We start from the raw sequence: 22587 nt of genomic DNA, 5'->3' as shown, positions 1-22587 counted from the left end.
TTTTTTGAGTCAGGCAGTGACTTGCCTGTGGATAGCTGTCGAGGTGGGGCATGGGTAAGATAGAAACACTGGAAAGCACTACTTCTCATTCTTGGCTCTCTCCACCAGAGCACAGAAAGCTAAAGAATACATTAAAGCAATATTAGTTACTTATTCAAATTATGGCTTTGAGTTCTGATTTATTTACTTTCTGCTTTAAAATCATTCCTTGCAGATTGTATTCATGATTCTCAGAGATTGGCTGAAAGATAGTAACTATTTTCCTTCTTGGCATGAATCTAAATATAGTTTTGCAATGTGCTTAAATCTTCAAGAAAACGCTATAATGAAAAAGTTATCTTCCTCTGAATAAGTTCAAAAATGACACCATGACGCCAGTTCCTGTGTGTGAAATCTGTCTTTAAAAATGGCACATCAGTTTATCACGTATCACTACAGACAGATGTTCAGTTTGTGAAAGAATGTGTGTTTTTTAAATTTCGGCATTTGTGTCACTCGCCTGTCCCCATTATCCATCTGGTACCTTTCTACGAATCCCCTAGAAGCTATGGGGCACTTTTTGGGACACACAGTTGGGATCATTAGATTGATAACTTTTCAAGGCAAAAGATAATTTTCTTCAGTAAAATGATATAATTTAAAGAATGACTTTTTTCTGACAACATAGCCAGATGAAAGGCAAAGTAGTGGAATGTAGAAGTGGGTTGTTCTCCACAGGTGTCTGAGCATCCCACTGGCTGGGCTGCATCTTGCCAGGAGCTCCATCACATGTCAGATGTACAATGAGGGTGTGTCAGACTTGGGTTTGGAAAACAAATAGCTTATTACAAAATGCCTCATCTTAATTAATGAAGACAGATTAGTATGCTTCAGACCTTATACTGAGTCAATACTGGATAATACTTTTTTTAAACTTTAAGAATGGTAATGTTTTAAAGACATAGAATGATGTGTGTAACTTTGTATAATTTAAAAATTAAGGCAGGAAACTGGTTTTATTGTTGACATTTTAATACTCTTATTCTGTCATTAATGAATTGTGAAAATGAAGTCTAAATGCTGAACCTATATGGATGCTATTCAAATAGTTGGAATGCCTTCTCCCCAGGAAAAGACATGAAAAGTCAGTGTGGGACATTGGATTTGAGTGTGTTCTGGAAAGGAGTGGTCTTGAGTGGGGGCGTGTTTTCTATATTCATCAGCAATTTGAAAACAAATTGGAATTATTTCTGATATGGAGAATACTGAAGGATTCCTTACACAGAAATTGAGCCAAGGGATTCAATTCTATATATATTCACCATGGATGCTCTGGGTTCATAAGAGGAGGGGTTCATAAGAACCCCTCCTCCACACTTTCCCTCCTCCCCCGCCAAAAACTGCCACAAAGCTTAGGCTAGAAAACATTTCTAATTGAAGGATAAAAATACCTACTATTTACTGAGGGACCATTTTGTAAAAGGTGCTTAAAATGTATTCTTTTTAACCCTCACAATAACGCTATAGAGTAGATTTTTAAACCCATCATGTGAAAGGTGAGGTCCAGAGAAATTCAGTAACTTGCTGAATATCACCCTCTGGAAGTGATGGGTTCAAACATAGGGCTGCCTTACTCCACACCATGATCCTAACTACTGTATGTTTCTATGTACACCACACACATGCACACACACACACACACACACACACACACACACACTACAAGAAAAATAATGGTGTTATTCAGCCCAAGTGCTCTGGAGCCACAGAGAAGGAGAGATGAACTCCAAATAAAGATAAATCCTAGATTGTGTAAGTTGACTTTTACGAAGTACAATTTTGAGATGGTAAATTTTGACAAAATAAACTCCAAATAACAATGCATGGAAACTACTATATTGTGATAAATTTATCGTGACCAGACAGAAATGTATTCAGAAACAAACTGAATAAATTCACTTCCGACCGATCCAGGATACTGATCTTATTGGGTTAAAGAATACTCATTTACTTACTAACATTAAGTACAAATGTTACATTTTACTCAGTATCTACAGGTCATCTTTTCCACTAGATTTCAGAATTTTTGTGGTAAAGCAGGAATTATACCAACTAGTCATTTATGATATGTTATAAACATGCAAAAGAGTATGATCTTATTTTATGGTTGAGGACTAATTAAAGGTACCACCAGCCAGGTTGGGGAATAGACTGACTTTCATTTGGTTTAAAATAGAAGGTTATAAAAATAAACACAACTTTAAAAGTAAACAACATTCAGAACAGTGCCTAGCACGTAGTATGGACTTAATAAATATTTGATGAAAAGTGATTGAATGACAAATGCCGTGTATCCATCTATTGCTGTGTGGTATGTGGAACACTTTTTTCTTCCAGTTTTATTAAGATATAATTGACATACAGCACTGCATACGTTTAAGGTGTACAGCCTAATGATCTGACTTAGATACATCATGAAATGATGACCACACTAAGTTCAGTGAACATCCATTATCTCCCATAGGTACAAAATAAAAGAAAAAAATTCTCCTTGTGATGAGAGCTCTTAGGATTTAGTCTATAACAACTTTCAGATATGACATAGAGCAGTGCTCATTATATTAACCATGTTGTACATTATATCTTTAGTACTTATTTATCTTATAACTGGACATTTGTTGTGGAACACTTTTAAGGCTCAGAAATTCATTGGGCGTAAGCAAAATATAATTATCTTGCAATTTTATTTAAAAGCAAATATGATCTATAGAGAAGTTTCTATAAAATGTGCAGGAGAAAAAATTACAATTATTCCCATAACTTTGTTCCATTTTACAGTAGTTTTGTGTACCCCCAAAAATTACCAAGAAGTTCTTCAAGGGAAGCTATTATTGTCTATTCATTAGGAGGGTTTATGTGGCAGGAAGTAATGCAGCCCTCTTTTCAAGTTGTTCTTCATAATACTTATTTTACAAAATTATCATAGAAAAGAATCCTCACTCTAACCTGTGTTGCAAAATTGAATGGACTATTTTATTGTCTAAAAATTTCCATGTGGACAATAATCTTAAACTGCAACAGGACACTGTGGTTTTATTAACATTGATTTTTTTCTAAGGGAAAGGTTCAGAAACAGTCTTATTTTAGTGATGACTGCTCAGTGGTTTACATAGAATAAAATCAGTTTTGTTTTAGAACAGGAAGTACACAACATAAAATAAGGTTAAGATTGATGTTAAAGTAAGACAGCACTGCTGCCTAGCTGAGAAATAAAAAAAGAAAATATTCAGCTCATTTTTTATAAATTGTTAATCTAGTTTTGTGTTATGGTTTGTTTTTTTTTTTTACAAAATTGTCAATATTTGTGACAGAGAAGGGAGAAATCAAAGTCTGACTTCCGTAGCCAGCAGCCTGCTCAAAGAAGGAACTGCCTCACCTTAGAATACATTTTGTTTGCAATAGGTTGCTTATAATCCAAATAAATGATTTACTTCTCATTTTATGACTGTGTTTTTAATGAAATATGTGAAAAAGATATTAAATAACTAACATTTATTTACTTTTTTTTTACAGCTCCCAAATCACTAGAGTTTTTGTCGGATGAGTCAGAATTCACTAAAGAAGCTGTGTTCTGTTTCACTTGCCTCACAGTTTACAACAGCTGTTTATTGAGAACTTACCAAATTCAAGGCTACATGTAGACTAGGAATTGGAGAGATGGTAAGTGGAATCCTTGTCCTCAAGGCGTTTCTAACGTGGCTGGGGGAAAGAGGTATATACTTAAAAGATCGGTAACAGTTCCAAGGCTGTTTCAGAGACCTGGTCATTCTCCAAGACCTGTGAGAAAAGAAAAGTACCACCTTTTGCTCCAGGAATTAAGTAGAGGGTCCCCATTAGAGGACTTCCACCCAAATTTATATTGGGTAAGGGTGTTATGCTCCTTGCTCTTGTTCTCTGTCTTTATAATCCCTCTTAGAACTTTATTTCAGCATCCTGATTCTAAGTAATCCGAAGTTTGGATATTTACTCTCAAGATCCTGGGTTTCTCCTACTTCAGTACACGTAAGGGCAAATTCAGCTCACAACCTATGTGAAAATACTCATGTTTTCTGCCTCCTGAATGTGACAGAGAATGGTAATAAATTAGGAAAATGCACAGTTAACCAGAACGGAGTTTCTCACTCTTGACATTTGGGGCCAGGTAATTCTTTGCTAGGGGTGGAGGAGGCTGTCTGTGCAATAATGCAGGATGTTAAGCAACATCCTTGGCCTTTACCGGTTAGATGCCAGCAGCTCCCCACGCCCGTTGTGACAACTAAAAATACCTCCAGACATTGCCAAGTGTCCAGGGCTGGGGGGTGGGGGAAGGGGACCAAAGTTATCCCCAGCTGAGAACCACTGCCCTGGAATGATCAGTTACACCTCAGAAAATGAGAAATCTATGTGTATATATATGCACATGGAAGATTCTAGCCAGTCTCTAGAGTGAAGCAACAAACAATATTGAGAGATTTCAGCCACACAAACAAACCATCAGGATTCAAAATGCCAGCAATTGCATCTTTTATTAGAATGAATAATTTCAATAATATTTACAAGCTTTGTTAGAGGCTTCTGTATTCTTAATTAACTCACACCCTGACCTACAGGGTGAATTAGGAATGACAATCTCTACATGGAGCAGGGGGACAAGTTGGACACTGAAACCTGATTCTGGCTGCAGAGCTGGAGATTCATTTTCTACCTCATTTTCACGAACGCCTTGATTTGTGATGTTTTTGGTTATTCCTCAACAACATTTCCATTGCTGAATTTTGCATCTCATTTTCTACAGATTTTTTCATCCATAAATTTTCTTGTTGAAATTTATAGTCGCTTTATAATTTCTGTATTAACTTTTATACTGCATTTTACTGTATTATACTATTATAGGACATTGATATCACATGCAGCCATTAACAATTTTATTCACCATAAAACTCATCAAGTCATGAACACACATGCTCTGTATCTAGCCTGTAGGAGCCTACCTCTCTCTGTCATTTTTCTTATCTTTCTAACACTATCAAAAGGGCATTTTAATGACCAAGGTGTTTGTAAGTCCCGTTCTATCAGCAGTACCCACAATATCTTCTGGAGCCTTCTTTCTAAGACAGCTGTCTCCCTCTCTCTCTCTCCTACCAACAGTCTGGTCTCATTATTAACCTTTCCAGCCAAAGGATGCAGGAGAGGACTCGGGGGGCCGCAGAGCTACAGTGCTTTGTCGGGACCTCCCTTAGGACTGGCCTCTTATGTTAAAAGGAGAATTTCTGTTCTGTTATTTCTGTCCTGTAGCTTTACTATCTGAGTCTGATGCCTCAAATCCTAATTCCAATTCCAAGTTTACCCAGAGGCCCAGTGTCAGTTCTATCGTCATTTCTGAGACTTAAACCTCCTATCTTTAAATGAGGATATTCCCTGTGCTATACAGTATATCCTTGTTGCTTATCTATTTTATACATATTAGTTTGTATCTGTTCATCCTGTACCCCTAATTTGTCCCTCCCCCCTTTCCTTCCCTCTTTGGTAACCACAAGTTTGTTTTCTATATCTGTCTAAGTCTGTTTCTGTTTTGCACATATATTCAGTTGTATTATTTTTTAGAATCACTATGCTGTACACCTGAAACTAATATAATATTGTAAATCAACTATACTTCAATTTTTAAAAAATGAGGCTGGATGATGTAAAAGTCCCTGACTACTCAAATTGTCTATAATCATATCAAAAATTAAACACAATGACCCCTCCATTACAGGCTAAAACATCACTAGCTTAGTGTACATTTTAAAATGCCTTCTGAAAAAAATAAAATAAAATGCCTTCTGTTCCTCAACTGCTAGAAAACTTTCAGAATGTGTAGGTCAGTGTTGATTACAAATGTAAATGGCAACCCCTAGAGTTTTTCACAACTTATACAACCACCTGTGATGCCCAGTTCTAAACGACATTCATTAGCTAAAATGTAGATAGGAATTAGCAGGATCACAGGGTCACCAGTGAGAGAAGACGAGAATGTCAGAAGATGGACACTAGTGCTGATAGGAGATGTATCAAAAGGCTACAGTCAAGGGACAAAAATCATATCAGGTATTTAAACAGAGAAATTGAAGAATTTTTAATTAGATATAAAGTTGAAGGTAACAGAAAAGGCAGAAAGAGACAAGTATCATAGAAGTGGCAATTGTAGGAAGAGCTACCACCCCTAGTGATGGGGAATAAAAGGAAAATGGTTGGAATAAAAGGAAAAGCTGGAGGAGAGGCCTACGCAATTGAAATTCAGACCTCTGAGGAGGCAGGATGGGCTGGAAGGCGCTATTGTTCCTGAGGGAGATACCGCAAGGCTGTTTCTGAGAGTGTTGGAAAACCTGCCAACTAGATTCAGCTGCTACTACAGAAAGGCAGCAGGAAGCCACAGAAAACATGAAGGAAAGAGAAAGTCCCTTCTTCCTCCAGCCTTGCAGTGTCCATCTAGACTAACAGTGGGCCAGCTGGCAAAGCAGAAACATAACTTACAGAATCCCAACACAACTATCCCAAAGAAGAGCATGGAGAGCTGTTTGGAACTAAAGGGATAATAAATAGCACACCAAGTCTGCTCTAAAGCAGGGGTGACAAATAGATTTCATCTGTGTACCAGTTCTAATAATGGCAGCATACTGTGTTGAGAAGGATGCTGAGGTTATACTTATGCAACAGAAGAGAGCCCTGTAATCATTTAGAATATCTTCCATGGGCAGAAGGAGAGCATGGTGGCATAGAGTTGTCATTTCTGGCCTAGAGCCACCTAATTGTCCCGTGCACCTTTTGGGTATCAGTCTCTGGAGACAGAGACCTGAACTCCTTCTCAGCAGCAGTAGATGCCCCATCTCACTCCATCTGGCAGAGGGTATGATGGGGAGCAAAGTAAATTAGAGATCCTGACATGATTATAAGTTTCTTGGCTATGCTTGAGCACCTCTAGGGATGGAGAACACATCATCTTCATCTTCAGGGAGTTCTGATAAATGTCTTCCTCATAAAGAACTTAGATCAAGCTCAATGTAACTCCTATCCACTGGCCCCACATCTACCCCTTTCAGAAAGACAGAAGTCAGTCAAATTCTTTCTCTGCATGCCATCCTTTAGATGTTTGAATCCGGTCACCATATTCCACCAGATCTTTCTTCTCGAGGTGAAATAGCCTAATGCCTCCCACTGTTCCTTACGTGGATGTTATAGAGATATCCCTGTCCTGTCTTCTGAGTACACTTTGACACATCTCAGCCCCTCATCAAGGCTGGCCTGAAATTAATACTCCAGATGTGGTTAGAAGAGCACCAAAGAATAAAGCAGAGAATGGAATTCATTCTTTTATAGATCCCATCAACATTTCTGACGACCACGTCTCACTGAAAATTTTCATTGGGACTTATTTTCTTTCACCTCAAATAATCCTCAGCCCTTCTACCCCCAGGATAAGCAATTTCCAGTGGCTTCAAACTTTCCCAAGGAAAAACATGTTGTGGTCGATACAAACTACTGGGAAGTCTCCTTGGAGGAGAAGGCAGACAGCTTTGTGAATGTTTAACTAAGTTAGAAAATTAAGCTCTTTCTTGCTGATGGTGGCTGTCATAAATGTATGCTCCAGTGAAAAGAAGCTTAAATCAATTTCGGTGTTCTCATTGAGCTGCAAACTTTGTTATTGTTCCTCCTGCACAATATAGATGCCATAAACCATATCTAAGTGTGCAGAAGACATTTACTTCCACTGGGGTTTTCGAGCCAGATGAGATTTTTATAAGAGATTCTGTTCTACCTTTTAACTACATTTTAATTTAAATATATTTTTAATCGTAGCTTTAAAATTATCTTCACTATGTAACCAAAGTTTAAAGTAATGGCATATTTTTAAAATACATGCAAAAATCTCTTAGTCAGGGTCTTTAAATAGTCTACGTGCATTATTTATTTTAGGTTCATTTAACTGCACTATAATTTTATGAAGTTTTAGAGTGGTGCGGCATATGATGTAATTGCTGATTACACAGGCCATATTTCCAGGCACATTATCAGAAGAATCTATGAAATAGCAGGGAGTTTAACAAGAACAAGCGTCTTCAAGAAATTACCTGATGAAAATTCCACAGATACAAATTTCTAAAAGTTAAGGGAAGAGAGATAAATATGATTAAATACGAAGAAGTCAGGGGCGTGATGTAGAGAACAGCAGGAGAAATTCTGATTTGTACACAGCACCCTGGAGGATGGATGATCTGCTGAAATTAAATATCAACCTTCAGATTCTTAAATTTAAAGCCAATCATCACTTTCAGTGACTTCATTTTGAAGAACTAGGGGGTGTGCCCCTAAAATGCGAAGGAATTATTTTCTGGGTATAAAAGATAAAATTGAAAGATCAGATACATATTATTCTAAAGAAAAAACAGATGTCTAAAGATTATAGGTATTAGTTTTCTCTTGCCACTGTAACAAATTACCACAAACCCAGTGGCTTAAACAATGCAAATTTATTATCTTGCAGTTCTGTAAATCAGAATTCTGACATGGATCTCACAGGTCTAAAATCCACATGTTGGCAGGACTTCACTCCCTTCTGGAGGTTCTAGGTAAGGATCCATTTTGTTGCCTTTTCCAGCTTCTATAAGCTGCCCTCATTTCTTGGCTCAAAAATCCCTTCTGCCATCTTCAAAGCTAGCAATGTTACATCTCCATCTGACCTAAGCTTGGAAAGGTTCTCCACTTATAAGGACTCATGTGGTTACATTGAGTTTACCTGGCTATTCCAGGATACTCTCCCCATCTCAAGGTCCTTTACTTAATTACATCTGGAAAAATTCCATTTGCCATGCAAGGTAATGTTCATATGTTCTGGAGATTAGGGCAGGGACATCTTTGGGGGCCATTATTCTGCCTATTACACTGTATAAAGCAAAGATGAGACAACACTCCAAGAAACAAATTGCTTGCAGGAGACTTCCTCAGATGAAGATTATTTCCTTTCATCTCATGTACTTTTCTAGGACAAAATTCACCATTCAGTATTCCCACCCCCCCCCCCACCCCCAGAGAAGACAAGAGGGCAGCTATCTGCAAGGAAAGGGATGGAAACTGATGGGAACTGATCTAGAATGATGGCTGAGTCCAGATTAGGTGTAGAGTGGATATGCCAGGGACTCTTCTAAATACTTTATGCAGATAAATTTATTTAGTCCTCATAGCAGCCTTATACAGAAGGAATCTTATCATCATCCTGTTTTCCCAATGAGGAAACTAAGGCACAGATAACTTGCCCAAAGCTACCCAGAGCCTGAACGTTAACCACTAGAATACACAACCTCCTATCTGCTGACCAGTTAATAGGTGGGTTGCAAGTAATTTGTGACTAACAATACTTTTACAAAAAGTCAATGATTTACATTTGAGTCAAGATTATCCCTATGACAACACTCTTGTCGTTACCTTCTGATATGGGTTTCTGGTTATTACATAGATGTTGGAGAAGGAACAAGCATTGAACTAGTCAATTGATCTAAGTCGGTGGTTCTCGCACTTTATTGGGCATAAGAATCACCTGGAGTACTTTGTGAAAATGCAGATTACTCAGCCCTAACCCCAGAGATTCATTTAGATCTTGGAATCTCTATTTAAAAAAAAATTCCAAGGGGCTTCCCTGGTGGCGCAGTGGTTGAGAATCTGCCTGCTAATGCAGGGGACACGGGTTCGAGCCCTGGTCTAGGAAGATCCCGCATGCCACTGAGCAAGTAGGCCCGTGAGCCACGACTACTGAGCCTGCGCGTCTGGAGCCTGTGCTCCGCAACAAGAGAGGCCGCGAGAGTGAAGAGGCCCACGCACTGCGATGAAGAGTGGCCCCCACTTGCCGCAACTAGAGAAAGCCCTGGCACAGAAACGAAGACCCAACACAGCCAAAAATAAATATAAAAATAAATAAATAAATAAAAATTCCAAGAGTTTCTGATACAGGCTTCCTGGCACATATTAAGTGCAGTATAGAGTGTTTGGAAAAACTACGGTTGGATGACCTCCCTGGAGCATCCCCCTAAGTCCTGATAAGGCACTTGCAAGGAACCCCACATTTATCCCATTGAAGCTCTTACCATATTATATAGTAATTGCCCATTTGTTTATCTGTCTCCCCCTCTAGACTACGAGGTCTTTAAGGTCAAGGCTGTGCCTCTCTCAGTGCCTTATCTCTGCTGCCCACCCCACACTCCACGGGTATAGGTGCTCAGTTAGCCATCTGTTGTCAAATGCATGGCTAAATAGACAAATCAATGATGAAATGGTCTCAGATCACACAAAACCATTTTCAGATGGGTCAGTTGAGAGTCCCACATGCCTCATTTAGTTGAAAATCTGCAGGTAGTAGGAAAAATTTGAAAAAAAAAAGAACACCATAAGCTAAGTTCACTGTTGAAGGACAGAACAGAAGCATATGAGCAGAAGCTCTTAGAGAGCAGTAGAAATAGGCAGTAGTCTCAGCGTTGGTAGGTGATGACTTCTTGTACCAGCAAGAGACAGTCAGCAGCCCTAGGGGCAGGCAGTGTGTCCTGTGTGAACTCTTTTCACAGTATTATACTGACTTCAGATTTATTTTGCATTTTGGAGAGAGAGTGGTATTCTATAAATAAATTAATAAACAAGGAAAAATGTTTGTGATGTCTCAAAGCGATTGTCTTGTGGAAGGACTAATCTGAGCCACCCAAAGTGACTGTATCATAGTGTGGTTGTGAAGATCTCCAGATCATTTGTACAAAGTGTCTAGCACAAAGCCAGGCACAAGGCAGGTGCTCAGTAAATACTTGTTGAATAATCAAGTCTCAGGAAGCTTTGATAAGCAAAGACCCGTCTCAGCATGACTCTGTTTCTGCCATGACAAACTAAGGAAACCCACGTTTATCATCCCAGAAGGACTCACCGCACTATTTCCCTTAGCCCCTCCTCCATTAAATTTTAAGATTTTTTTTTCTCCTGGAATATTTTGCCTCTTGTAAGAAAAACTTTTTGTGTTGTTTTCATCTGCCAAGAAATTTAAACAAACAATTTGAGGAGTAAACTGTGACTCTGAGGACAGACTGCAACTTATAAATTGTTTTTTTTTAATATCTTTATAGGAGTATAATTGTTTTACATTGTTGTGTTAGTTTCTGCCGTATAACAGAGTGAATCAGCTATATGTATACATATATCCCCATATCCCCTCCCTTTGCGCCTCCCTCCGACCCTCCATATCCCACCCCTCTAGGTAGTCACAAAGCACTGAGCTGATCTCCCTGTGCTATGTAGCTGCTTCCCACTAACTATTTTACATTTGGTAGTGTATATATGTCAGTGGCATTCTCTCACTTTGTCCCAGCTTACCATTGCCCCTCCCCATGTACTCAAGTCCATTCTCTACATCTGTGTCTTTATTTCTGTCTTGCCCCTGGGTTCTGCAGAACCTTTTTTTTTTTTTTTTCAGATTCCATGTATATGTGTTAGCATACGGTATTTGTTCTTCTCTTTCTGACTTACTTCAGTCTGTATGACAGACTCTAGGTCCATCCACCTCACTACAAATAACTCAATTTCATTTCTTATTATGGCTGAGTAATATTCCAGTGTATATATGTACCACATCTTCTTTATCCATTCATCTGTCGATGGACACTTAGGTTGCTTCCATGTCCTGACTATTGTAAATAGTGCTGCAATGAACATTGTGGTACATGACTCTTTTTTTTTAACCATTTCAAAGAATATTTATTTTCTTTTTTAGTGCTTACCAAATTTTCTTATACAATCTCTGCAATGTCAAATTAAAAATTAATTTTACAATGCTTATATAAACATTTAAAGGCTATGTAAATTTAAATGTATTACATAATTCTCATTTGAGAAAATGTTTCTACTGATAAACGTGTGCAGAATTTTAAAGCAGTGATCACTAGCAATATTGTTTGCTTCAAACTCTCAACATTAACTACAATAGTTTGTGGAGGTATTTTTTTTACACTGGTCAGACCACAGATGCAGCAGGGAGTTTCGAGTGATGGTTTCCAGCTCAGGGACCAGTGACCAGGATTATCTGTGCGTTTTGAAGGCCTAACTGATGGCTGCAGCAAACCTTTTTCTCTATTTGTCCTGATGCAGATGCTACCAGTGTAAGCCCTCTTTTATATTTTTTAATCTTACCCCTTCTCCACTCTCTCCTTGTTGGTTTGGTTCTTTTCCAGTCAGGATCCCTCACTGGGGAGCAGGTCAGTAGTTTCTTAGTGTTCTGTCCAGTCTCTTGCTTCCCTTTCTGCTGTCCACTTGTTTCCCTTTCCTTGTTTCTATCCACTTCCGTAGTCAATGAAGCATTCTTTAAAAGACTGCATCATGTACCTGCTGCTGTGTGTGGGCACACTCCCCCAATTTCCTGGAAACTTGGAAAGTTAAATCTGTTTAAAACATTTAGAAATTTAGTAATTTATTTGCTATGGAAGGAAGAAGTTGAGAAACATTGTTTCTAAGAGGACGTAGAATTCCTGGTAACCGGATTATCAGGCTTCCTCCAGAAATGTTGACAAATGAATAACTAATTTTTAACACAGGCTGTTGTAAACCATTCTAGGAGCTAATTAAAGGATCATTTATTTATCAGAGTAACCTGCACAGCAGGTATCTTTGACAGCTCCCTCCCCACCCCAACTCCTGCCTTTTCTGGGTAACCCTGAACTGCAAACAGTGGTCTGGGTGGGGGCAGGGAAGTACTATCTTTGTTATCTCTGATGTGTAACAGAGCTAGTGCTCCATGAATAAAGAACACGAAAAACTACGGAAATAGAAACCTGACTAGAATAAGAACATATTGGTTATTTTAGAGCTGCCAGGTACCCAACGCTTTTCATCCAATGGGCTCCTTTTACAGATGAGGAAATGAGGTTAGAAACACATCCAAGTCACACAGGCAATAGGGACCTGTATCAGTGTTCGCAGGTTTGTTTGCTTCTGGTTAACAGTTAGGTGGCTTTGTGAAACCATCTGACCTCCAGCATGTGGACCAGATGTCGTTTAACAGTGTCACCTCCTACCTTTTGTCTACCTCCACCCGTTTCTCAGCATTCCTGCCATAACAAGACTGAGAAAACCCAAGTACTTTGTGCAGAAAATGCACTCCCAAGATATGATTTCATAAAAACTAGAAAAGGTGAATTCTGGTTCCTATCACCTTATATTAATAAAAACATTAACAGTTACCACTCATTTAGGGCTTATTGTGTGACAGGCACTGGGCTAAATGCTTTACCAACATATAATCAAAATATTTTAAAGTGGACTTCTACAACAATATGATGAGTTATTAATATCCCATTTTTGTGGATGAGGAAACTGAGGCTTAGTGTTAAGTAACTTTCCCAAGGCTGAAAGGTTAGTAATAATAGCAGAGGCAAAACACAAAGCCTGTTCATTGTGACCTTCATGAAATCTCATTTCCCAGCTTTTGTTTCCTCTTGTGTCACATATTCAGCTGCTTAGTGGATTTCTTTTTTTTTTTTTTTCACACACACACACTGTATTTTATTTTTACAAGAGATAAATAGACTGACACCAAGCATTGTAAATGGATGACCACAACAAAAGCAACAATGATTGCAATTACCAAACACGAAACGCAACTTATAAATTTTAACCCCAGTTTCTTCCTGGACTAAGACCCAGCAGTGTGACCATCAGCAATGTGGTGCCTTTCAGTGATACAAAATGCTTGCTCACAGGCCATGATTTCATGAAACTTGTTCCCACGGTTATAGCAAGGCCAGGTAACCCCCGGATGCATATTATCATTTATAGCCATTCCCCATAAGACACCTAAGAGAGTGATCAAATGCTCTTGTGTCAGCACATAGAACAAATGCCTGGCGGATCATAAAATAATGATACATTATTGCGTAATATCCACATTGCTTCTGATATTGTACTTGGGAGATATTGTTAATTTTAGGGATAAAATTGCAGGACAGGATAGGACAGCTTTCAACTCCAAATAGAGCATGCTCAAGACCTCAGCAAAACTGGCATGTCTCTCTCTAGCCTTGGCCACAGAAGCTCTGAGTGCTAGTCATGAAAGGACGTTGGGTACAATTTACTCTCATGGTTTCCAAACATTTATTTTAACAATTGACCTTCTTAAAATTAATCATGGACAGATTCCTCTATGTATATAATAGACAAATGTCAAGCACTCTGGTTGAAGATCTGAACTCTCATCTTAGCCCCTTCAGCTCCTAAATATATGAAATTAAGAAATCACTTTCCTTCTCTGAGCCCTACGTTTTGTTTTTGGTATTCTTTATCTTAGAATGGAAATAATAGTGCTTGCCTTGCCTACCTTATGTTGATAATTGCTTTAGAATCAGACAAATTAACATTGGAGAGTATTTTGTAAATAATAAAAACCATATACATCTAAGGTAGTATTATTACATGAAAAAGAAAAGCACAAGATAGAACATTATAAATAAGTAATTTAAGTTACAGCTATGAAGAAAGAGAAAGATTCTTGGTAGTTTATGCAAACTATCTGTTCGTAACTTCTCATAGATTCGGATATTTGAGATGTTTAGAATAACACTAGATATGGTCATAGATCAAGGATGACACATTGATTTCTTCAAAAAAAAAAATGGGATGATTCAACTACCTAAAAGGGTGGGTTAATGAGAGTTTTAGGATATCTCACTGCTCATCAGGGAAGGAATCATAAGAGATTAGTGATGTCTGCTATGAGTGGAAGATGAGAATAGTGCATGTTTTCCATGCCTGTCAGATTAGTTTTATCCCTTTGATTCTTTTGCTCCACTTCTTTTCCCCAAGTTTTCAGTCCTGGGTCCTTAGCACTAGCACTCACTCCATTTCACGGGACAGCTGGAGCCACCATTCCCAAAATTGCCGGGTGGCGATAGGGGCTTAAAGCTCAGTTTTCTTCTTGATGCACAATGTGTGCATCCTTCTCCTGAGCTATTTTTAATTCTGGTTAGTTGACCAGCTCATCAGCGTCCCTTTCTCCCTAGTATTCTCTCTCCTCCATACTGTGCAACGCTTGGAAAATCATCTCAGATGATGTTCCATTACAGCCCACCTCAATCAGCATCTGACCAACTCAGTGCTATGATATTGTAGATGTTGTCTCTTTCCTCTCTCTGGCACACTTAGAATATGAATCCATCAATTCTGTGTGGAGGAAAGATAGAACATTCTGAATTAATTGTTAAGGAGACTAATGAACTGAGAACCTGGGTGAGGCTCATAAAGAAAAATGGCTGAAACTTCATCAGCTTTGTCTTAAGCTCTATTGTTCAGCCTGGCCCACCTGCTTGGCCAATGTCTGTGCACCACAGGGAAGGGCAAGTGTTGAAGTGACTGCCTTTAGAGGCCTCCCACATATTTGATGAGGACACCCACTGCCTGTGCCCTGGAGGCAGCACAGCAGGTTTCCAGCATCAGACGTCCATTCTGACATGATGTCAAAATCCCTGATGTATTCATATGTGTTCTGCTGCTTGCGGCCATCATCTTAATCATGTTAAGGAAGAGATGGCAACCTTACCAGCTCCATCTATCTCTAAATCTTGCCCCTATAATCACCATGGCTCATGGATCGCCTAACCTTAAGTTAAATTTATAGTTAGCAGAAAACAGCTGTTTTCCTTTCCAAAGCAAGCTGCAATGAATGATTGAAATGGATACAGAAATCACTTTATGCTTTATGATGTGTTGATTAATAAAAGTTTTAAAACATTCTAATGATACAAGTGTAAATTATTATTACGATCAAAGAAAAAAATTGATGTCTCTCAAAATAAAAAAAAAAGTCTAAAACTTTGCAAGCTCCTCACAATACATGGACAAAAAGAGGTACTCCACTGTGGAGCACCTGAATTTCTTAATGCTTATCAATTTTATGCTTCATTAGTGTTGGTGTATTTCTCAAAAGTTTGTGAGAAGTATTAATCTTCACAGAAATAATACTTAATATGGGTCAGGCTAATATTGTATGGTGAATGATGAGAATTCCTCCTTTTATTAGTATATTGCACTATAATTTTTTTCATTGAAATTGTTGCCTCTATAGCAGCTGTGTTCAAAGGCTGGGCAGCATGATTCACTGTGTTTAGCAAACAAATTTACATCTGAAGTAACTGGTTAGATGTGGTCCAGGCAATATGGTTTCTGAGAAGATCATAGCTTGAATGTATTCTCCCTTAAATGGGTGAGATTCTATGGAGTTTTGTTCAGCCACTGAGCATATGCCATTATGAGAATAAGACCCAACAGAGTGGACATAGAGTAACTGTATTGGGGAATTCCCTGGCTGTCCAGTGGTTAGGACTCTGTGCTTTCACTGCCGAGGGCTTGGGTTCAATCCCTGGTCTGGGAAGTAAGATCCCGCAAGCCGTGTGGAGCGGCCAAAAAAAAATAGTAACTGTATTGGTCACACCTTTTAAGCGTGATTTCATCTCCCTCTAGTCCCACCTCTGCTTCTAGTCACTGCTGTGGTGACTTTGATCAGCTTTGCACAGGGACAGCCTGACATCGCTTCACCTCAAGACCTGCTCTTGCCTCCCGCCCTGGGGCTTCTCTGAAGCTGGCCACTGATATCCCCAGGACCCACTCGGCACTCAGGTATGCAATTTGGAAATGCAGAGGAGTTAATGTCTGTGGAGTCTCCCTTGACTGACAAAGGAGGGAAACTTTGCATAAATATTGCCTTCTTTTATTCCCTAGGCAAATAATTGTGCGATACATTTTGTAAGGCTCCCCAGAAGGTACCCTGGAATAAAGTGCTAGTCACCAGTAGCAATAACCAACTCAATAGTGCACTCTTGTGTTGCTTTTCCTTCATTCCCTGTTCACTGTCTTTGCCCTCACAGTTGCACCCTGGGATCACATTCCCCAAAATCCCCTTAATGCAGCCTTTATTTAAGGGTTAAGAAAAACTCCCTCCTACTATTTTAAGTATTTATGAGGCATGTGTGCTGATGTTTTCAATTACCCATTAATTAGTCACGGAATTCTTCTATAGGTATGAGCTCAGAATCCCTCTGAACACAAGATTCCAGGGAGACATTGTCAGTTCATTGTCAGTTCATCATCACCACAATCTCTGACTCTCATTCTGTAATCATTTGAAATCTATAAATGCTGGAAGAACAAAGCTGCCCGTGCTCACTGGGCAGTATGGTCATTTGTTGTAATGTGGATGTCGAGAAGTAGGCTAGCCTTACTCATTAGCTTAGTAACTCTCGTATCAATATGTGACATTTTGTATTCAAATCGATGCCTCATAAAAGATACAATCCATTGGGAATAATTTAAACCTTACATGTTAATTCTGCAAATTACATTACTTACCATATAAAAGTACACAAGAACAATTATTCTTTGACCTAGGATGAGGCTCATCTCGTTTCTGCTTTCTCAAATGACCTGAATAACACTCTAGACCAAAATAGACATAAAAAACCTATACAGAATATTCCATCCAACTGCAGCAGAATATTCAGTCTTCCCAAGTACACATGGATCATTCTCCAGAATAGATCATATATTAGGTCATAAAACAAGTTTCAACAAATTCAAGAACATTGAAGTTCTATTATGTATCTTTTCTGACCACAATGGTATGAAACTAGAAGTCAAGAAAAGAGGAAAAGCTGGAAAATTCACCAAAAAATGTGGAAATTAAACAACATACTCTTGGACAAACATTGGGTCAAAGAGAAATTAAAAGGGAAAACAAAAAATATCTTGAGACAAATGAAAATGGAAACACAGCATACCAAATCTTAAAGGATACAGCAAGAGCAATTCTAAAAGGGAAGTTTATAGCAATAAATGACTACATTAGGAAAAAAGAAAGATCTCAAACAACCTAACTATACACATAAGGAACTATAAATGTAACAACAGACTAAGCCCAAAATTAGCAGAATGAAGGAAATAAAAAGATCAGAGCAGAAATAAATTAAATAGAGGTCAGAAAAAATAGAAATAATCAACAAAACTAAGAGCTGATTTTTGAAAAGATAAACAAAATTGACAAGCCTTTAAGTAGACCTAGAATAAAAGTGATAAGACTCAAAATCAGAAATGAAATAGAAGACACTACAACTAGTACCCTAGTTATGCAAAGGTTCGTGAAACACTACTATGAACAATTATACACCAACAAACTTGAAAACTTAGAAGAAATAAATAAATTTTTAGAAGCATACACCCTACCAAAACTGAATCATGAAGAAATAGAAAAGCTGAACAGACCAATAATAAGTAAAGACACTGAATTAGTAATCAAAAACCTCCCAAAAACGGAAAGTCCAGGAGCAAATGGTTTCATGGGTAAATCTACCAAACATTTAAGGAAAAATTCACACCAAACCTATTCAAATTTTTCCAAAAAATTAACAAAGAGGTGACATTTTGAAGCTCTTTTTACAAGGCCACCATTACCCTCATACCAAAGTTAGACAAGGACATTATGAGAAAAGAAAATTACAGGCCAAAATCCTAACGAACATTAGTGCAAAAAATCTCAACAGAAAGTAGCAAACTATATTCCACAGCACTTTAAAGATATCATACACCATGATCAAGTGAGATTTATCCCTGCGGTGCAAGAATGATTCAACATCTGCAAATCAATAAATGTGATACACCACGTTAAGAGAGTGAAGGTAAAAATCTTATGATCATTTAAATAGATACAGTAAGAGCATTTGACAAAATACAAAATCCTTTCATAATAAAAATCTCAACAAACTAGGTATAGAGGGAATGTACCTCAACATAATAAAGGCCGTATATGGCAAGCCCACAGCTAACATCAAGTTCAACAATGAAAAGCTAAAAGCTTTTCCTCTAAAATCACAAGACAAGGGTGTCCACTCTCACCACTTTTATTCAACATCGTACTGGAAGTTCTAGTCACAGCAATTAGGGAAAAAAAAAAAAAATGGAGGGAGGGAGGGAAGAAAAAGCATACAAATCAGAGAGGAAGAAGAATACTGTTTCTGTTTGCAGATGATATGATCTTACATATTAAAAACTCTTAAGACTCCACAAAAAAACTGGTATTGTTACAACTAATAAACAAATTCTGTAAAGTTTCAGGATACAAAATCAACATATAAAAATCACTTATGTTACCACACACTAATAACAAACTATCTAAAAAAGAATTTAGTCATCATTCTTTATCTTTTTAATCTAGAATTCCCCCATCTTTTTTTGTCTTTCATAGCATTGGCATCACATCAAGAGTTATATGACGTCCACTCAAAAAAAAAAAAATTACATAATGTCAATTTATTTCACTATTAGGTGATGTCAAGTTTGATCGCTTATTTAAATTCATGTTGGCCAGAATTCTTTATTGTAAGAATTTCTCCCTTTGAAATTGATAAGTAATCTGTGAGCTGGTACACTGAGATTATGTGAACTCCTGTTTCCCAATATACTTCCACGGAATTGTTTTGGCAGCATTTGGTGATTCTTGGCTGAATAATTATTATATTGATAATTGCAAGATGGTGATTTTCTAATTTCATAATTTCTTCTATTTCTTTTATCTAGTATTCTTCAGTAGAGAGGCGCTTTCCCTTGAGAAGGTGAATTTTTTAAATGGTATGTACTGAAATTTTCTTATAAACTTTGATGTATAAAGTATTTAGTAGCCCATAAAATATCTTGCCTGTTTCAGAAACAACTCAGAAATAAAACTGTGGGGCCTATAGCCTTACAGGGAGTGTAAAGCTAAGAGGTCCTCGCTCTTTACACAGGACAGAGAGCCTGCTGGACAGGCCATAGCCTGTTTGTGTATAGCTGGTCTCTTTTCCTATCAGCTATTTCTGTCGGGACTGGCTCTACTTGTGTTTTTAGGGGGACAGCTCTGTTAAGAAGGTCTCTCAGTGGGTTTGTAGCAGTGTTTTGGGGGGAAGTAAACAGTTATGGAGGTATGCTATTCCAAGACAGCTGAACTAGGGGTATAGAGTTGTGAGAACTAATCTAGACTTTGCTGCATTCTAGTTCTGTGGCCCAGTGTCACACCTGAAAAATTAAATTCTAATGGTTAATCATAGGATTCCATGCCTACATACAGTTCCTTATGAGTTGTGGTTTGTTGGTTGGTTGGTTAGCTGGTTTTAGCGTCCATTATAGAGTTTGTTTTCCAGATTTTAGAGTACCTATGAAATGTACTTTTCCCAAAAATATATCTGAGGAGCGGGCCATATTGCAGGTGCAATATTTGGTATTATCATCATCACCAGCATATTGAGTGCTAACTCAGTGCCAGACATGCTGCAGAATGCTGATCATACACTCTCATCTATGAGTCAGAGAAGTCAGTGTGAGAATATTACTATTACCTGGATTTGTGTAGATGGGAAAACTGACTCTTAGAAGCTAAGAGATGATAGAACCAGGTGTCAACCTCAGGTCTGTCTGATTCAAAGCCAATGAATGATCTTTACCATGGTGCTATAGTCACTCCCATATGGGCAACAAAAGAGCAATAAATTGTTTGGAGTTTTTCAAGGCCCTTTCAGAGATCCAAAGGTCCTACAGGAGATTGGTTTTCTATTCTCTGACTTGTGCTGCCATCCATATACATCTTCAGTTCTCATTAAAAGCAAACCAGGATCTCTCACCCTCACCCCAGGAGAATATGCCCAGAGGCCTGTGAGCAATAACATTCCCATTCCAAGGTTTCAGTCTTCAATTTCAATCCTACTGTTTCCTTTGGATGCTCGTTTGTTTTAAATCTTTTTCATTAAGAAGCTACTGGCTCTGCCCTCCTTGTCTATGCTATAAATGTTTTTATTTTGTTAAATTTAATTCTTATGGATTTGCCACACTATGAATGCCCCAGTGACTCATAAAAGCATGAAAATACATAACCAGAGTTATGCATAACTAAAAGCCTAATTACAAATGTGCTGATGTCCTTAGTTTGAAAACTAAAAATGAAATGAGATGTATTAGCTTTTGTTGTATTTCTTTAACAAAACTGGAGATGGTCATTTTTCCAAGCACCACCCAGAGGGAAGAGGGGAGAATTATTCACCAGAGAGTTGCCAGAGGATACTGGACTCCCCACCACTCCCTTTTCCCACTCCAACCCTTTGTGCTAGTTTACAAAGACTTCATAGACCAGAAGCATATGGAGGATTTCTGTGAAGAATCCACATGTGCTCAGCTATTTGCATATGTTTGTGTTTTGTGCTTTCAGATGTTTCCCTATGACAAGAAGGAAATTCTGAAAGGGTACATTGATGGCATCAATTGTTTTCATTAACATGACATCATTGGGAGATGACAAAATAAGAATCTGAGTGTTAGATGGTCACAGACTCATGTTGAGTGTCTGTGCTATGCTACCTCTGGCATAGCAAGAAAGAAAAAAGAAGAAACACGGGCTCTGTCCTCAGGAAATTTATCATCTAAATTATACATACATATGTATATATGCATGTATATCCATTATTTATTGCATACATATGTGGGTAAATAATAGATACATTATTGGATACTTACTATGTGGTAAGCATCTCAAAGATACCATCTTATTCTTCTTATGAGCCCTATGTGGTTGACATTGTCATCTTCATTTTACAAATGACTGAACTAGACAATAGACACAAAATGTATATAATTCTGAATATTCAGTCCTAGTATTGGGTATGCACCGTGTGCCAGGTGAGGTAGGATGGGCAGTACATAAACCCAGATGTGTTCCTTATGGTTCTTTACAGTCTGGTTGGGAAACTGAGACTAACACAAATGAAATTTCAGAAAAGACCACAAGGATGGCTACTATTAAGCGTCAGGTTGGGTGATTAAGAAGAGAGCAGTGAGAGGGCATCAGGAAGGATAGAGGCAAGCTGAGGGGTGGGCTTTCATCAGGGGAACAACTAAAGAACAGAAACTTAATGTGGGAAACAGAAACATCCACACTGCAAATTTTCCAATTATTGCTTTCTATCCAACATGGATGTTAGGAAGATAAGATGAAAACCAAAGTGTCTGAATCTGTGGAAACTTTGTACAGAATTAAACGTGTAGTTGGCATCTATTATATTTTTGATCTATTTCTTCCTAATGGAAATCTTTGTCCAACTCTCCATGTGATTCATGTACAGTAACCAGTCAAGGGGCTCACCATTCATACCTGAGAAATGAGTGAGAATATACGCCAGTTAGCCAAACAGAATTCTTCCTAGAGACTAACATGGGCCTTCTTTCTGGGGGATCGTGAGTTCTAAGGACCATTTAGGGCCATAGCTCTGGAGAGCAGCTTGCCACTGGCAGGAGACAGAGCACAGCAGAGAATAAGCTAAGCAAGGCTCATATAACAGTGGTCAGAGATGACAGTCCTAATGGTGTTGTTAGAATGCCTGGACGGAAACTGACCTGAACGCAGTAGTTGGGCTTCCCAGTTTTGTTTGCTTGCTTGCTTGCTTTGATTAAATTAGTTTGACTTAGGTTTCTTTATACTTATAACCAACACAATCCTGATTAACACAG

At 38.2% G+C, this 22587-nt stretch overlaps 1 long non-coding RNA gene across 2 annotated transcripts in view; it reads left to right on the top strand.

The window, feature by feature from the left end:
- The window catches only part of LOC309643051, a 134755-nt gene extending 115102 nt beyond the window's left edge, over positions 1–19653 (top strand). The window contains exons 3-4 of one of the 2 annotated variants that reach the window (XR_014253510.1): positions 3553–16686; positions 19636–19653. This is a non-coding gene — a long non-coding RNA (uncharacterized lncRNA). Of the gene's footprint in view, positions 1–3552; positions 17794–19635 lie in introns of those variants that run through there. The other variant, XR_014253511.1, reaches the window with a different exon arrangement.
- The last annotated feature ends 2934 nt before the right edge of the window (positions 19654–22587 follow it).

This window comes from Balaenoptera physalus (assembly GCF_965194825.1).
Source record: "Balaenoptera physalus genome assembly, chromosome: 14".
Lineage (NCBI taxonomy): Eukaryota > Metazoa > Chordata > Mammalia > Artiodactyla > Balaenopteridae > Balaenoptera > Balaenoptera physalus.
The sequence above is the reverse complement of the archived record's forward strand: the minus strand, read 5'-3'. Positions and strand labels throughout refer to the sequence as shown.